Source organism: Lagenorhynchus albirostris, chromosome 2, assembly GCF_949774975.1.
Source record: "Lagenorhynchus albirostris chromosome 2, mLagAlb1.1, whole genome shotgun sequence".
NCBI lineage: Eukaryota > Metazoa > Chordata > Mammalia > Artiodactyla > Delphinidae > Lagenorhynchus > Lagenorhynchus albirostris.
This window is the reverse complement of record NC_083096.1, coordinates 85,884,591-85,903,704: the sequence shown is the minus strand read 5'-3', so window position 1 is coordinate 85,903,704 and position 19,114 is coordinate 85,884,591. Positions and strand designations below refer to the sequence as shown.

The 19,114-nt window shown below is 38.3% G+C and overlaps 1 protein-coding gene across 11 annotated transcripts in view; it reads right to left on the bottom strand.

Moving 5' to 3' along the window:
• Positions 1-19,114, bottom strand: part of TRIM33 (tripartite motif containing 33) — a 181,661-nt gene that overhangs the window by 21,517 nt on the left and 141,030 nt on the right. For 3 of the 11 annotated variants that reach the window (XR_009538827.1, XR_009538831.1, XM_060139270.1), the window contains exon 22: positions 47-582. The exons of 5 other annotated variants lie outside the window; for them this stretch is intronic. The gene's annotated coding sequence lies outside the window, so the exon portion shown is untranslated. Of the gene's footprint in view, positions 1-46; positions 583-4,135; positions 4,222-19,114 lie in introns of those variants that run through there. 3 more of the 11 variants (XR_009538829.1, XR_009538833.1, XM_060139272.1) reach the window with 1 other exon arrangement.

Here is a 19,114-nt window from a genome sequence, read left to right as displayed (position 1 = left end):
CCCTAGTTATTGTAATATGTACTTTATTTGAAAAGAAATAGCCTTTAGGGACATCTCTACAACTGAGAGTACAAAATGAGTACAATTTACCTAAGAATGGCATGAAACAGTTTCTGAGTGATTCCTATGTGCCAGCACTGTCTTTACTCATGAAATTCTCATAAGGACCCTGTGAGGCAGGTACTCTTACCATTATTCCTATTTTACCGACGAGGAGGCTGAGGCATGAAATGAGCAGGAGCCTGCAGGGCCCTCCTGGGTACAAAAGCCCCTCTGTGTCCCCTGTTTCTTCTTCTTCTTCTTTTTTGTTTTTTAATATTTATTTATTTAGGATGCGCCAGGTCTTAGTTGTCACATGTGGAATCTTCATCACGGCATGTTTTAGTTATGGCATGTGGCCTTCTTAGTTGCAGCATGCATGTGGGATCTAGTTCCCCAACCAGGGATAGGACAAGGCCCCCTGCTTTGGGAGTGTGGAATCTTAGCCACTGGACCACCAGGGAAATCCCCCCCATTTCTTATTTGTAGAAGAAGGCTTTAGTCTCCTAAACCTGAGTTCCAAAGAGTAGATTCAAGCAGGTGCTAATTAGGGAAGTAAGGGGATACAGAAACTAAGGAAAAGCAGTCAAACAAATAGTTCAGTGATAAAACAGAGTCCTAGGGATATACATTAACAATCTGATACATATATTTTGAATTGTTCTGCAGGAACTAAGACCCCCACCCAGGTGGAGGTCAGGCTGAGCACAAATGTGTAGACCCCAGACTGGCTGGAACCAGAAGGTTGATTGAGATTCCTGCACTACCACCCTGTTACCTCACCACCGACCAATGAAAAGAAAGTCATACCCCCTGAAGCCCTCACCCAAAAACCCTTCCCTGAAAGCCATCAGGGAGTTTGGGTCTTTTGAGCATGAGCCACCTGTTCTCCTTGCTGGGCCCTGCAGTAGATATTTCTATTCTCCAAACTCCAACGTTTTGGTTTGCTTGGCCTCAGTGTGCATCAGGCACACAGACTTGGGTTCGGCAACAGGTAGAGAAATAAGTAACTTGCCACAGAACTAGGGTTCAACCCTGTAATCTGGCTCTGAACCCACACTCTTAAGTATTAGATTACACTTCTGAAGATGTCTCACCAAAAGGGAAAATAGTTGAGAGCTAGAACTGAAACCACACAACTCAGATGGGATTCAAAACCAGTCAGAACTCAGATTGGGACTTGAACCCCTGGGCTGGAACTCAAACTCACTGTCTTTTAATTGAGACTGCACACCTGGTCTCAGGACTTAATGAAGCTCAGGTTCTTTATGTCCCAGCACAGAAGGAGTTTAGCAAGAGGCAAAGTGATAGGTAAGAAGTGAATTTATTGAGAGAGATAACACATTCCGTACACAGAATGCGGTCCATCTCAAAAGGCAAGAGTGGCCTTGAAATATGGGGTGGTTAGTTTTTACGGGCTGCGTAATTTCATAGGCTAAGAAGTGGGAGGATTATTTCAACTATTTTGGAGAAGGGGCAGGGATTTCCACGAATTGGGCCACAGCCCACTCTTGGGCCTTTTATGGTCAGCCTGGGAACTGTCAGGGTGCCCGTAGGTGAGTCATTTAGATGCTAATGTATTAGAATAAGCGTGTAATGAGGCCCAAGGTCCACTGGAAGTCAAATCTTATGCCATCTTGGGCCTAATCTGTTCTAACCAGTTTATGTCACGTCCTATGGCTATGTCATTTTTTACTTTATTTATTTATTTTTAAACAAATTTACTCATTTATTTTTGGCTGTGTTGTGTCTTCGTTGCTGCGCACGGGCTTTCTCTAGTTGCAGCGAGTGGGGGCTACTCTTCATTGTGGTGTGCAGGCTTCTAATTGCAGTGGCTTCTCTTGTGGAGCACAGGCTCTAGGCATGCGGGCTTCAGTAGTTGTGACACGTGGGCTCAGTAGTTGTGGCTCACGGGCTCTAGAGCACAGGCTCAGTAGTTGTGGCACACGGGCTTAGTTGCTCCACGGCATGTGGGATCTGGGCCCTCGGCAGTGAGTCCTAACCACTGGACTGCTTAAAACAGTGCCTAGCACAAAGCATTCAGTAAATGTTGGCTATTGTTACCTTCTAGAGGCCTTTGGATTTTAATAACGGATAATGACAATATGTGGCCCTGTGGAGACACTCCAGGGTGGACTCTCACACACCAAGTTCCATGCAGGACTGAAACCCTGGCACTTTCTTCCTCTCCAACCCCGTTCTTGCCACCATAGCCTTGGAGGACTTCACTGTCCAGGAGGATGTGCCATCCAATCACTGGCTTCTTGCCACCTGACCTCTTCTCCTCTCTTTCTACCTCTCCTATGTTCAGAGTGGGGATATTATCATTCCTATTTTCTTCACCTTGAAAAATCACTAACTCAAGGGTCCTATTATCTGACCACACTCTTCCATCCTCCCAGCTTGTCTATTCAGCTACCCCAGCTATAACAGATCTTCAACATCGTTAAAATATCCTGCCCATCCAGGTAGTGTTCTCCTTATCCATCACCTCTTCCTCTCATTACCTCTTTTTAAAAAATAATTTTTATTGGAGTATTTACAATTTACAATGTTGTGTTAGTTTCAGGTGTACAGCAAAGTGAATCAGTTATACATATATATGTATCTATTCTTTTTTAGATTCTTTTCCCATATAGGCCATTATAGAATATTGAGTTCCCTGCGCTATACAGTGGGTCCTTATCAGCTATTTTATATATAGTGGTGTGTATATATTAATCCCAATCTCCCAATTTATCCCTCCTCCCTTTGTCCCTCCCTGGTAACCATAACTTTGTTTTCTACTTCTGTGACTCTCTTTGTCATTACCTCTCTCTTGATTTATGGTTCATCTTAATCTGTGGTTCATCGCATCATTAATTTCAGTCAACATGCTAAACTCCTTTGCCTTCTGTCCTTTTATGCACCAGTCAGGCAAAATCCTAACCCTGGATAATTCTGCTGTCCCTCTGCTGCCCTCAGCCAGTTGAGCAATGTTAGAGAAAATAAAGACCTGACACTAACATCTGTTAACGACTTACTGTATATCAGGCACTTTCCTAAGTGCTTCTCACATAATAATTCATTTACTTCTTCCAACGATCCTATGAGAAAAGGATTGTAGAGATGAGGCTCAGAGACATTAAGTAACCCATAAACGTCACACAGTCCAGGTTTCTTTGGCTCAAAAGCCTAAACTCTAATCATTAAATTGCGTCTTACATAAAGTCTCACAAAAAAATCAGATTGCTACCAACTTACAAGTTCATGGTCACCAACCTCAAGTAGTACCTCATCAATGCCTGAGCTATAGCTATTTCACTCTCCACTACAGCTATTTCAAACTTTCATTCTTCTCAAATCTCTGATTTCCTGCCTTACCAGTCCCTTCAAGGTTTTATGCCAGAATAATTCCAAATTTTCAAGCCCCTGAAAGGATCACAAACTCTGCAGCATTGGCAGTAGCTTGTTTAACCAGATGTGAGGGCTATTCTTGACAGGCAACCAGGTATTATCACTAAAGGCTTTCCCAGTTGAACCAAGGATGATGTCTTCACCTCTTAGATTTGGAGGAGGATGAAGAGGAGGGCACCAATTTTTTAGGTTCAGCAGCCTCTTCAAGTGAAACAAATCTTCAATATCAAAGCAGTAGCAGAGGTCCTGCTACTATCCATACTTCAGCATGTGGGCTGGCTACTGTTGCAGCCTCAGACCCAGGAAGGCGTCTGTCATCCTCAAACTGAATATTCACCATCACTACCTACAGGATATTTCATCTCTCTGAAGTCACTCAGGAGCTCAGGTTCCCTTTATGATTTCAGGAGAAGAGATGACAGCAGTTCTCTGAGCACTACTATGAATTCTCCTACCAGGTACTATAGATTCATCATTGGAATATCCATCACCAACCAACCAGATTCTACTATAACCTTCAGTAGCATCATAGGGGTGGCCAAACTCCTACAAGAATGAGGAATCTCTCATAAAGTATATCACAGCCTGGTTTTGGAGGACCCTCTCCTCTTGCCTCTACCAAATCCCTGGCTATTATTTCTATTCCACGAAATCCACCCTCTCACTTACCTTGCCTTCTCCTTTACCCTTCAAGCTTCAAGCACATCTCTGAAAACATTTTGGCCTCCTGATCAACGGAAACATTCCTCCAGGAAATTTATGGCTTAAGACCTCCATGAAAACCTCCTGATGGGGGCCAGTTGAAGAGAAGTTTAGTGGACAGGCTGAAGAGATTAGATAGCCAGAGTAATAAAGACTACAGATGCCCAGGAATAGAAAATGTCAAGAGGCGGAAATTCATCTTCAAAGACCAGACTCTGCTGTTTATTTAAATGCAGGTAGCAGTAGATAGGGTGGAATGAAAAAGAATTAAGAGTCTTCCAGGCATGACAGGCAGTTTTGGAACTCCAGTCTGTACATCCTTACCCAAAACAGATATGTAGGACACTTGAGGCTCACCAATTAGCTGATCTCTTATACAAATTAGCACAGGAATAGTCACATACTGACTCACTTAGTCTGGTCTGACTTGAGAGAAAGGAAAGATACATGTGGAAAGTAGAGGAATGGGAATGGAACTGTATTGAGGCACTGGATGATGAGGTCAGCTAAATGGATAATATGAAAAGTCTATGAATATATGGAGACAACAAAAAAATGTGTGTTGAAAGAAATGGGTTATGCAACACACTCCTTCAGTCAGGTTTTCTTATCTTGGAAGAAGAAAGTGAATAGAAAATAAATTGGTGAGTAATCCGTTTCTTACTGTTCTTTGGAAGGAATTGGATAAAATAAATTATTTCTTCTTCATATGATTAGAATTAGTTTATAAAGTAACTTGCCTTTGGAATTTTCTTTAATGAAAGATTTTAAATTATAGAACCACTTTCTTTAAAAGTTGTAAGAATCTGTATCAGTTTTTATGTCTAGAAATTTTATCTAAAATTTATAACTTATTGGCAGAATGTTGTCTGTAATATCTATTTTTAAAATTAATTTTAACTTTCTAATTGTAAAATAAAACCGAAATAGAAAAATCACACAAAGGTATACTTCTAGTGAATTTTTATTTTTATTTTTTTTTAGTTTAGCAAATTTTGATAAGGTCAGCAACACCCTTGTAACTACTAATTGAAACAATAGCCACCCCAAAAGTCCCTCCATATGCCATCTCACTATCACTGCCCACGGCTAGCTAAATAAATAAATAAATAGATAAATAAATAAACCACCATCCTAAGTTATAAGAATCAAGTTTTTAATGGCCCAAGAATGCATCTTGAAACAATGTAATTTAGCCTTCCCAATTTTTTTTAACTGGCAGGTCTTTTAAACCCTTTTTTTTTTTTTTTCGGCGGTACGTGGGCCTCTCACTGTTGTGGCCTCTCCCGTTGCGGAGCACAGGCTCCGGCCGCGCAGGCTCAGCGGCCATGGCTCACAGACCCAGCCGCTCCGCGGCATGTGGGATCTTCCCGGACCGGGGCACGAACCCGTGTCCCCTGCATCGGCAGGCGGACTCTCAACCATTGCGCCACCAGGGAAGCCCTTTAAACGCCTTTTAATGCACAAATTTCAGTTTCCCTCCCTTTTCCTCACAATATATCTGCTGAAGAACAAGGGCATTTTACCCAGAGTTCCACACATTCTGGATTTTGCTGACTGCATAGTCATGGTGCAATTCACCATGTTCTTCTGTGCTCTGTAATTTCTACAAATTGGCAGTTGGATCCAGAGGCCTCGTCAGATTCAGGTTTGATTCCTTTGGCAAGAACTGTAGGTTGGGTTGTTCGTGTTCTTTCATCAGAAAGCATATAATGCTTTTCTCCCCCCCACCATGGCTTGCTCATTGCACAGATCCACTAATTCACTGAGGGATGAAAAATATTTTGATTCTGTAATTTGATTTCCATTCATTAGCTGAAATAATTTTATAAAGGAATGCTTCCCTCATGTATTACTTGGTTACTCAGAGATAACAGTCCATAGAGGAAAGACAAGATATAGTATTTGATTCTCTCCACATATTTACCATTTTTCAAGGTAATGAATTGGTTTCCATCATCTTCTAAAGGTGACCGATTTTTATATTGTTATGAATTCACAAATATAAATGTATTTATGGGCTTCAAGCAATTGCAATTATTCTTTTTGAAATTCAAGTTTTTATCATTTTTAGAAAGTGGAAATCTCTTCATATTGGCTCCTGAGTCCTTTTGATATGACAATAGTAGCGGTTAGCTTCCTTCGTTCTCTTGCGTGATAAGATGCTCCAGGCTTATACATTTCTCACACCAAAATTAGAATCAGTCATTTAACAGAAAGTCTGATTAATTTTAGTGGGAACAGTATTTCAAGACCATGAGCTAGCTTGGATATAATGACTTCTTTAGTGGAACAGTTAGGAAAGCAAAATAAACTAAAAAGTATTCTTTTAAAATGAGATAATTTACATAAAATAAAATGCATCCACTTAAAGTATATAGTTAGATGAATTTTTACAAATTTATACATTTTTGTAACCACCACCCCAACCAAGATATAAAACATTTTCATTACCAAAAATGTTATGACCTTTATCAGTAAATCTACTCCCCCCACCAGAAGAAATCACTGATATAATTTCCATTACCATACATTAGTTTAACCCATTCAAAAGAAATGTATACTTTCCCATTATTAGATACTGTGTTCTATAAATCCTCATTGAAATTTATATTTCTGTATGCTTGTTTCAGGTACATCCCTTGTAAACATTAAGTGTATTTTTTTTTTAAGGTAAGAAATGTATTTATTTAGAGAGAAACACTCCACAGAGTGTGGGCCATCTTAGAAGGCAAGAGCGGTAAGTGTATAAATTTTTAAATGTAGTTTGACAAAGCTCCATTTTACTAGGCAGTTTGGCTTGTTTATATTTTCTGATTATTAATATTTGGATTTACTTCTATAATATTTTGTGCTTTCTATTCATCCTATTTCCCCCTTCCCTCCTTACCTGATTTTAGATCTTCCCTCTTTCCCTTTTCCTTGTATGTATATTACACACTCTATTTTTATTATTTTTAAAAGGTTATTAGTATGCATATTTAATTTAGGTCTAACAGTGACCAGCATCTTGACTATACTGTCAAACAATTCAAAGCTCTTAAAATGCTCTCGTTTTCAGTTTCTCTTTCCTGCTTATATACTACTTTTTAAAAATAATTATTTATTTTTGGCTGCATTTGGGTCATTGTTGCTGCACGCGGGCCTTCTCTAATTGTGGTGAGCGGGAGCTACTCTTCGTTGCAGTGCACAGGGTTCTCATTGTGGTGGCTCCTCTTGTTGTGGAGCATGGGCTCTAGGTGCATGTGCTTCAGTAGTCGTGGCACGTGGGTTCAGTAGTTGTGGCTCGTGGGCTCTAGAGCGCAGGCTCAGTAGTTGTGGCCTCACGGGCTTAGTTGGTCTGCGGCGTGTGGGATCTTACCGGACCAGGGCTCGAACCGTGCCCCCTACACTGGCAGGTGGATTCTTAACAACTGCGCCACCAGGGAAATCCCTTATATGCTACTTTTGTTCAGTATTTTATTTCTTATTTCTTATGAGGGGGCTTCATTTTTTCAATATTTATTAAGATATTTCAAATATGACACTATTCACCCATTTAAAGTATACAATTCAATGGTTTTTACTATTTTCACAGATAGGAACAATCATTACTACAATCAATTTTAGAACATTTTCATCACCTCCAAAAGAAACTCCATACACTTTAGCTATCAATCCCTACCCCTAAGCAACCACTAATCTATTTTCTGTCTCTATAGGTTTCCCTGTACAAACATACCACTTATTGTTTATACATTAGTCATTGATGGATAGTTGGATATTTCCACCTTTTGGCTATTAGGAATAATGCTGCTATAAACATTGGTGTACAAGTGTTTGTGTGAAAATATGTTTTCATTTCTGTTATACACTAGGAGTGGAATTGCTTGATCATATGGTAAAGCTATGCTTAATAGTTTGAATAAGTGCTAGATTGTTTTCAAAAGCAGCTGCACCACTTTATGGTCTTATTAGCGGTGTATGAGGGCTCTGATTTCTCCACATGCTCACTCACACTTCTTATCATCTGACTTTTTAACTTCTAGCCATCCTAGGGGTTTTGCTTTGCATTTCCCTGAGGACTGATGATGTTGAGCCTCTTTTCATGTGCTTACTGGCCATTGTGTACCTTCTTTGGAGAAATATCTGTTCAGATCCTTTACCCATTTCTTAATTGGGTTATTTGCCTTTTTATTACTGAATCTTAAGAGATCTTTATGAATTCTGGATACAAGTCCCTTTTCAGATATATGATTGCAAATATTTTCGCCCATTCTGTGGGTTTTTACTTTCTTGATGGTTGGTATCCAATGACCAAAAGTTTTTTGATTTTTAAATTAAAATTAAATTTGATTAAGTCAAATTTATCCTTTTGCTGTTGCTGTGCTTTTGGTGTCATGTCTAAGAATTCTTTGCCAAACACAAGGTAATGAAGATTTTCCCCTATGTTGTCTTCTAAAACTTTTATAGTTTAGTTCTTTTGTTTACCTCTTTCTGATACATTTTAATTTTTGTTTGTTACGAGATAAGGGTCCAATTACATTCTTTTGCACGTGGCTATCCGGCTGAACCACTGACATTTGTTGAAAAGACTATTCTTTCCCCATTGAATTGTCTTGGCACTCTTGTTAACAAATCAGTTGACAAGAGATTTACAGGTTTATTTCTGGACTTACAGTTCTATTCCAATGATCTATTTCTGTCTTTGTGCCCATACTATAATGTCTTATCATTACTTTGTAATAAGTTTTTGTTCTGTTTTGTTAATTTTTTGGCCATGCTGCATGGCATGTGCGATCTGAGTTCCCTGATCAGGGGCTGAACCCCCACCCCCTGCGTTGGAAGTGTGGATTCTTAACCACTGGACCGCCAGGTAAGTCCGTGGAATAAGTGTTGAAATGGGAAGTGTGAAACCTCTTTCCTTCTTCTTCAAGATTGTTTTAGCTATTCTGGTCCCTTGCAATTCCGTATGAACTTCAGAATTACCTTGTCAATTTCTACAGAGAACTCATCTTGGATTTTGATAGGGATTACACCACATCTGTGTATCAGTTTAAGTATTGCCATATTAACAATGTTAAGTCTTCCGATCCATGAACGAGATGTTTTTCTAAGTACTTAGATCTTTGATGTTTTATACTTTTCAGAATAAAAGTTTTGCACTTATTTGGTTAAATTTAATTCCCTAGTATTTTATTTTTTTGATGCTATTGTAAATGAAACTGTTTTATTTTCAGATCATTTATTGAAAACGTGTAGAAACACAATGGATTTTTATATACTGATCTTTTATCCTGTGACCTTGTTGAACATAATCTTTAGTTCTAGTAGATTTTTAGTGGATTCCCTAGGATTTTCCATATATAAAATCATGTCATCTCTGAATGGAGATACTTTTACTTCATCTTTTCCAATTTGCATGCCTTTTATTTCTTTTTCTTGCCTAACTGCCCTGGCTAGAGACTCTAGTACAATGCTGAATAGTAGTAAGAGCAGATATCCATGTCTTTTTCCTCATGTTTGAGAGAAAGCACTCAGTCTTTTACCACTAAGCATAGTATGAGCTGTGGATTTTTCACAGATACCCTTAATCAGGCTGAGAAAGCTCCTTTCTATTCCCAGTTTGTTGAACATTTTTTGTAGCATGAAAGTGTGTTGGATTCTGTCAAGTGCTTTTCTTCCATCTACTGAGATGGAAGAAAAAAAGATGTAATTTGTTTTTTATTGTATTTATATGATTGATATTATGTTGACTTTCAGATGTTTAACTAACTTTGCATCCCTCAGATAAATCCTACTTGGTCATGGTGTATCATTCTTTACGTTGCTTCATTCAGTTAGCTAGTATTTTGTTGACCTGTACATCCCTCACAGGGGATATTGGTCTGTAGTCTTAGGATGTCTGGTTTTGGTATCAGGGTAATGTCTCATAAAATTGGTTGGGAAGTGTTCCCTTATCTTCTATTTTTGGGACTATTTTGTGAAAATTTGATATAAATTCTTCTTTAAATTCAGCAGTGAAGCCAACTGAGCTGGGCTTTCCTTTGTGGGTAGTTTTTTTGTGTTTAAAATTACTACTTCAAACTGTTCACTTGTTAGAAGTCTATTCCGCTTGTCTATTCTTTTCTTTAGTCAGTTTCAGTAGTTTTTCTACTAATTTATCCTTTTCATCTAGGTTATCTAATTTGTGGTCATACAATCATTCACTGTATTCTTATAATCCTTTTTTTTTGGGGGGGGGGAACTAAGATCCCACACAATATGCGGGATCTTAGTTCCCTGACCAGGGATTAAACTCGTGTCCCCTGCAGTAGAAGTGCGGAGTCTTAACAGCTAGAGCACCAGGGAAGTCCCACAATCCTTTTGTTTCTAATAAGATCAGTGGTAGGAGGGAAACATATACATACTACTACATATAAAATAGATAACCAACAAGGACCTACTGTATAGCACAGGGAACTATACTCAGTATTTTGTAATAACCTATAAGTAAAGAGAATCTGAGGAGTATATATATATATATACACACACACACACGTATATGAAATATATATGAAACTGAATAGCTATGCTGTACACCTGAAACTAACACAATATTGTAAATCAACTATACTTCAATAAAAAAAGACCAAAAAAAATCAGTGGTAATGTCCCATCTTTCATTGGATTCTAGTAATTAGAATCTTTTATTTTCTTGGTTAATCTAGCTAAAAGTTTGTCAATTCTGTTGATCTTTCCAAAGAATTAGCTTTTGGTTTTATTGATTTTTCTCTATTGTTTTCATATTGTGTATTTCATTAATTTCAGCTCTGGTCTTTATTTCCTTCCTTCTGCTTGCTTTAGGTTTAGTTTGCTCTTTTTTCAGTGTCTTAAGGTGGAAGGTTAGGCTATTGATTCAAATTCTTTTTCTTAACACAGGCATTTATAGCTATAAATTTCCCTCTAAGCAATGTTAGGTGAATTTCATAAGTTGTTATATTTTATTGTCATTTTTATTCATCTCAAAGTATTTCCTGATTTCCCCTGATCTACTTTGATCCACTGGTTATTTAGGAGTGTTGTGTTTAATAACCCAATTAAACACAACATATTTGTAATTTTTCTCAAATTTTTTCTATTGATTTCTGATTTCATTCCATTGTTGATGAAAAACATTTTGCATTACTTCTATCCTCTTAAACTTATTGAGGTTTGGTTTATAGCTTAGCACATGATCTCTCCTGCAGAACATTCAGGTGCACTTGAGAAGAATGTATATTCTGTTGTCTGTAAAGAGTAGTATTTTACAGATATCTGTTAGATCAGTTGGTTTACAGTGTTGTTGGTCTTGTTTCATTGTTGGTCTTGTCTAGTTGTTCCACCCATTATTGAAAGGGGGATATTGAAATCTTCAACCATTACTGTTGTATTGTCTATTTCTCCCTTCATGTGTCAGTTTTTTGCTTTCTTGTATTTTCGTGCTGTTAATAGGTATATATAGAATTGTTAAACCTCCCTGGTGTGGTCTGACACTTATTATTACTTTATAAAATGTCCCTCATACCATTTTTTGTTCTAAAGTCTATTATCTCTCAAAGTATAGCCACTGCAGCTTTCTTATGGTTGCTGTTTGCAGGACACTTATTATTCCCGTCTATTATTTCAATCTATCTTTGAATCTAAAGTGTATCTCCTGTAGACAGTATATAATTATTTTATCCAGTCTGACAATCTCAGTCATTTGACTGGATTGCTTAATCCAGTCACATTTACTGTTATTAATATCATTGGATTAATGCCTAAAATTTTACTTTTTGCTTTCTATGTCTGTCTTTTATTGTTCTTCTATTCCTCCTTTAATGCTTTCTTTTGCTTTAAATGAATATTTTCCAAAGTAGTATTTTAATGTCTTTAATGAATTTTCACTGTACTTTTTGAGGGTTTGAGGGTTTTTAAAAGATTTTCTGGGCTTTACCATATACATCTTATGATCAGCTACAGATTTCCTAAGCTAATTCCATATAGGAACATTAATCTTATATAGCTCTATTCCTGTTTCCTCCTTTTTGTAATATTATACATAAAATTCCATTAATGTTACAAACCCAACAATACTATTATAATTATTTAACCTACTTAAATGTTAACAACATGGGTTTGAACTGCATTCCATTTACACATGGAATTTTTTCAATGAACACATACTATAGTACTACACAATCCACAGTTGGTTGAATCCACGGATGCAGAGCTGCAGATATGGAGGGCCAACTATAATGTTATACATGGATTTTCAAATGCACGAAGGGTCAGTGCCCCTAACCCCAAGTCGTTCAACTGTACAGTAATTTCCTTATGCTAATACAATTCCTACCCACCTCCTTTATCTTGTTACTAGCAAGTACAATACACATGCCTTACATTTCAGTATGGGCCCCATGACATATACATATTCTTTTATACAGCTGCTTTTTATAACAATTAAGACAAGGAAAATACACATTTATGCTGTCTTCTATAATTAGAGAATCATACCTTATATAATTATCTTTACTGATATGGATTCAAATTACCACATGGTGTCATTTGCTTTCAACCTTTATTCCTTTTTAAGTATTTCTTGTAAGGCAAGTCTGCTAGCAACAAATTCTCTCAAATCTTGTTTTATCTGAGAAAGTCTTTATTTCACCTTTATTTATGAAAGACACCTTTGCTGGATATAGCATTCTTGGTTGACATTTTTTTCCTTTGAGCATTTTGAATATGTTACCCATGGCCTTCTGGCCTCCACTGTTACTGTTGAAGTCAATTGTTAACTTTGCTCCCTTGAAAATAGTTGTTTTTCTCTTGCTGCTTTCAAAATACTGTCTTTAACTTTCATGTTTTTTTTTTTTTCGCTTTTGCAGTATGTGGGCTTCTCACCATTGTGGCCTCTCCCGTTGCGGAGCACAGGCTCTGGACACGCAGGCTCAGGACACGCAGGCTCAGTGGCCATGGCTCACGGGCCCAGCCGCTCCGCGGCATGTGGGATCTTCCCGGACACGAACCCGTGTCCCCTGCATCGGCAGGCAGACTCTCAACCACTGCGCCACCAGGGAAGCCCTAACTTTCAGCACTTTTAAATTTGATGTGTCTGAGGATTTCTTTGTTTATCATACTTGGGGTTCACTAAAGTTCCTGGATGTATAAAGTTATTGTTTTGCAGTACTTGGAGAACTTTCTTTGAATATTTTTACTTCTCTCCTCTCCTTCTGGTATTCCCATTCTGCATATGCTGGTGTGCTTTTATGGTATTCCACATTTCTCTGAAGCTGTATTCATTTTTCTTCATTTCTTTTTATCTCTATTCATCCATCTTCAAGTTCATCTATTCTTTCTTCTTGCAGTTCAAGTATACTGTGGAGCCTCTCTAGTGAATTTTTAAAATTGTACTTTGCAACTCCAGAATTTCCATTTGGTTCTTTTTGTCTCCTTATTGATATGTCTCCTTATTGATATTCTCCATTCGATGTGACATGGTCATCATATTTTCGTTTACTTTTTAACCATGGTTTCCTTTAGTTCTACTTTGAAGTGTCTCTTATAAATCCAACACCTTGTCACTCTCACAGGCAGTTTCTGTTGCCTGCTTTATTTCCAGTGTATGAGTTATACTTTCCTATTTCTTTGCATAATTATTATTTGTCAGGGACAGAAGATTTTAGATAATATATTGTAGCAATGGGTCCTTCCCCTCCCTCATCCCCAGGGATTGTTATTTGTTTAGTGACTGGCTGCATTTTTAGTGAAATGTACTCCCTCCCCTCTCCCGGCATTAAGCTTTTGATGTATCTCCTCAAGAAGGCACAGATTTGGATATAATCACATTTTCCTTGGGGTTTGGTAGGGCTCCCTTGTTTCTTTGACCATGCCCAGCTGTTAAACTCCCATAACTGCCAGCTGCTGTATTGTTCTCAACAATGTTGTGGGGCATTAAATGCTCTATAAACAAATCCAATCATATTGTCTCCTTTAAAGGCATAGAGATGTTTGAAACTTATCTCACGATGGCTCCTTCAAGCTGCCTAATTCCATGGTTTTCTCCTGCAAACTAGTTTACCTACAGTTTAGACTGTATTTTGAATTTATTCTCAGTTGCTTTTTGCTACAACCTCTAGTGTTGTGCTCTCACATTTGAAGTTATTGATGCTCTGTTGCAAATCAAGTCTTCTTTCAGCAGAGATTAGGAGATATTGGTTTCATAAACTGCTTCTCCAAGGTAAAATCTCTAAGCCAAGCACAGTCCAATCTCTAGTCCACGCATAGCTTGAACAATGTCAAACTTCTGAGTGACACCCCTACTCCAGAAGCTCAGTGGTGGAAGTGGGAATGCAGTCTGAGGCCTCAGCTTGTCTCTCCTGGCATGGAACCACCACTTCAGGAGCCAGGGCAGAGGTGATCAGTGTCCCAGTATTCTAAGCATGCCACACTCAAGGTGGAGCCTCCATTCTCTGAGTGCAGACTGAATAGAAGAAGGGAGCTCCCGCTTCTCAGCCACACTCAAGACTTAACCTCAGCAACAGGTAGCTGGGGGCAGGATGAGGAAGACTGATATCCTGCTTTTCCCAGGTAGAGAGCCTTCCAATTGGGAGCTGAGGGAGAGGAAGCCTGTGTTTTTCGCTGCAGCAAAGAGCTGATATGTCACAGAGGGGACAAAGGGGTGGGGGTCTTGGTTCAACTATTACAGATTCTAAACATTCCAACAGAATTTTCATAGGTTTTCTTGAAGAGATGTTTCTTCACCTGCTGTTCACACATAGGACCATCTTCAGAGGCTTTATGTGTTTTATTTTGTTAATAATTTTGGGGGACTTGCCTGGTCCAGTGGTTAAGAATCTGTCTTCCAATGCAGGGGATGTGGGTTTGATCCCTGGTCGGGAACTAAGATCCCACATGCTGCAGGGCAACTAAGCCCACAGGCCACAGCTACTGAGCTAGAGAGCCTGCATGCTGCAACTACAGAGCCCATACGTCATGAAGCCCACACACCACTACAGAACCCTCGTGCTCTGGAGCCTGTGCACCACAATGAAAGATCCTGTGTGCCACAACTAAGACCAGACAAAGCCAGAAATGAAATAAGTATTTTAAAAACAGGGTTTTTTTTTTGCCAGTTTCCAGGGAGCGAGGAAGTAGAGTTCCTCATGCTGTCAATCATTCAGTTCTTCTTTTAACTTGCAAAACTTGACATCAATATTGTTTTATAAAGTTTACTTTACCCTCATTAACCATTTTCTTTGCTCACTATTCCTTCTTGTGTCTTAGATCTTCTTTCTGCTTTTCTTAGAGTAAACACTTAAGACATTCATTTAATGAAGATATATTGGTAGTAAGCTCTTTTTAGCTAAAACGTCCTTCCCTTTTTTCTTGATAGTTTTGTTGGGTACAGAATTCTAGGCTAACAGCTTCCTCTCAGTATCTAAAATATTATTCCACTGTCTTCTGGTTTTTACTGTTGTTCTTAAGCACCTGTAAGGACTAATTACTGTTACTTCTAGGTAAGGTCTTCTCTTGCTCTTTTAAGACCCTCTATTTTGGTGGTTTGCTTCATAAGGGTATTGCTCTGACTTCTCACTTTTGTAGGTTCTAGACTTTATCTTCCAGAACTTAGCTCAGTAGATCTAGCTATTGACTTATTTCCCAGACTCCACAAATTTGAGGATGTTTGACTTTAATCAAAATTTTAAATTCTCAGCCAAAATACCTTCAAATGTTATCCATAACCATTCTATCACCTCCTTCTCATACACTATTAGATGTTCACTGACCTTCTCCACATGTTCTTGATGTCCTTTAACCTCTCCTTCACACCCTCTGTCTCTGTAATGCACTGCATTCTGTATAATTGCATCTTGGTCTTTTATCTGTGGTTTTTTGTGTCCAAATGTTTTACTGTTTCAGTCTTACTGATCATTTTCCTTCTCATGCGCTCTTGTTATCCCCCACCTCCACCATTTTTAATACTCTTGTTCCTTCTCAATTTGTTGATGTTCTCTTCTTTTCCCTGTATTGTATTTCAATGAATCTAAGCCATTAAGTATTGAAGGATACACCATTTTTTTGTACCACTAACATAACCAAAATATACTACAACACCATCCAAATTTTAGATATGTTTTTTAAAATGTCTTTGAACACACTCATCCAATAATTTCAATATCTGCCATCATTAGAGGTCAAAACCTACTGTTTCTCCTGATTTTTAAAAAATAATTTCTCATTTTTGTGACTCTGAATATGAGTCCAAGACTATTAGAACACTACCTATGACAATTATTTGAGATTGGGTCTAAAGTGCTTTCTGTAAGACAGTATTAACATTAAATCTGTTAAGTGTCTGAAACCACTTCTAACCTGAAACAACTTTAATTTTTCTGACTCCATAAAAGTATGAGTCTGGGGCTTCCCTGGTGGCGCAGTGGTTGAGAGTCCGCCTGCCGATGCAGGAGACACAGGTTCGTGCCCCGGTCCGAGGAGATTCCACATGCCGCGGAGCGGTTAGGCCCGTGAGCCATGGCCGCTGAGCCTGCGCATCCGAAGCCCATGCTCCACAATGGGAGAGGCCACAACAGTGAGAGGCCCGTGTACCGCAAAAAAATAAAAGTAAAGTATGAGTCTGTGTTGGTTTGTGGGTTCAAATTCTCAGGGAAGATTTTTTGTCTTCCCTCCACCCAGTTCTCTCTCTGAGGTAGGCTATCCTGCTTCATTCCTTCACTGAGTATATCATATTTTGAGGTCCCAGGTTTTGGAAGAGTATCTCACTCAGACTTCACACTTATGTAGGCCCTATGCTTTGTCACCATTTTAAAGTTTGGCTCATTCCAAAGTCCTCAGGACACCTGGAGCAGTTGTCTTCTTTAATGCTTACTTCTCTAGATTCATGCTTTTTGTCCCCCCCCACCCCAAATTAATTTATTTTGAAAAATTTCAAGTCTCCAGAAGTTTGAAACAATACAATATGCATCCATCTACCCTTAACTGATTTCAGCAGTTGTTATTCCACCACATTTGCATTATCATACACACAAACATTTTGCCTAACCATTTACAATAATAAAATACTTCATCCCTACATATTACAGCATGCCATCTCCTAAGAAGATTTCCAATATAAGCACAAATCCATGATCACACCTAAGGAAATTAAACATTCCATATCATTTAAGAGTTCATATACAAATTTCCACAGCTGTGCCTAAAATGTCTTTAATGGCGGGGATTATTTAATTCAAGATCAAATCACAGTTCATGCATTTCATGTCACTGTTTGATCTAGAATAGTCTCCATACCTGTTTTACACAGCAGTTACTTTAATAATTCACATCAGGCATCTCTGTAAATGTCCTATATTCCACTTTTGTCTATTTCACATGATTAGATTCAGGTCAAATACTTTTGGCAAAAATGCTACAGGTGATAGGGTGGAGCTTTGAGCATCTTTCTTCTTTCCTGACTCAGCAATGCTTTTAAAGAAGGTTTTTGTTTGTTTTTAAGTTAATCTTACCCAGCATTTCAGATGTTTGAACCATCAGAGTTCCTCAGGGCATGCAGTCTGCCATACTGTCAGAAACTGATGTCCCTATGTATTGCCTTTCCAAATCAACAACAGTAACATATTTGTAAATGAAAGAACAGTGATATATTTACCACCACCTGAGCCCAAGTAATATGAAAAGGGGAAGCTTGAGACAAAACCTGGCATTAGGTACTGTATCCTACCAATTCATTTTTTGCATTTTTTATTTCCTAAAAATTTAGAGCAAAATATGGGTATATGCTGAGATCTAGAAGTCTAAGGACCAATCAAATTAGTGAAGGACAAATTTAACTATTTAAGAGTTGAGGATAGATTGAAAAGCCTTGGGGTCCTGTACTGAAGTCTCTTCTTGTTTCATCAGTAAAAAGGGAGAAATTACATTTCTAACCTTCCCCCTTTTCATCCCAATAGCAGGAAGAAGAAACAGGAAGCTATATGCTTGTTGAGAACTTACTATGTGTCAACCCTGTGGCTACAAAGGATCTTGTGTCCATAGTAATTCCATGAGCTGCATATGACTATCTCCATTTCACAACACAAATAAAGTAAAACTTTGGGTTCACACAGATCAGTAAATCTATCACTTCAAAAGGTTTAAACCAAAGTCTCCCCAATGGCCAAAATCCATGCTTTTTCCACTACACGAAATGCATCTAGAAAGATGATAATTTGGAAGTTTCATTCTGATATTTTACTTGATTATTCATGGCCATAAGCTCTGTATAACCTAAAGAAAAACCAAAGCCATATTTTTTGAAAGAACAGTCTACACTCAGTCATTAATCTAACCCACTGAACTCCTGTTATTGCTCAAACTGGAGCAGGTCTTACCAAGGTCATCTATGGCTTCTGCATTCCTAAATTCAATAGCCACTTTAGCATTACTTCATCTCTTGCTCCAACATTTTATCACTGATACTTCATACCCCTTCTTGCCACCTTTTTCTTTTGTCTTCCATTATAGCTCTCCTGGCTTTCTTCCATGACTAATCCATAGTGTACTTGTGGAGTCTTTTTTCCTAATCCTTAAATGTTGTTGCCTCTGCTATCATTAAGTATTCTACCCTTATTGTATAAATTTCCTAGGCAATACCATACACTTACATTGTTTCAGTTACCAACTATTATGCAAGTGACTCAACTCTGACATTTGTTTACTGAATGCCTACTGTGTGCTAGCATGCCTACCGTGTGCTAGGCATTCAGTGATGAATAAAACAGACATGATTCCTGATGTATCTTACAGGTTCTATCTGCAGCCCAAGGATTTTTTGTTAGCACCAGAACTATGGACACCTACCTGCACCTTAATTTTCCAGAGGTACCTTAAACTCAACAAACCCCCTTTTCTTTTCTCCCCCTTTACTATTTTAATAGGTACCACATAAAATACGCCGTAGGCAACTGCGTGGCCTCAGTTATTGGTCTATTTCACTTTT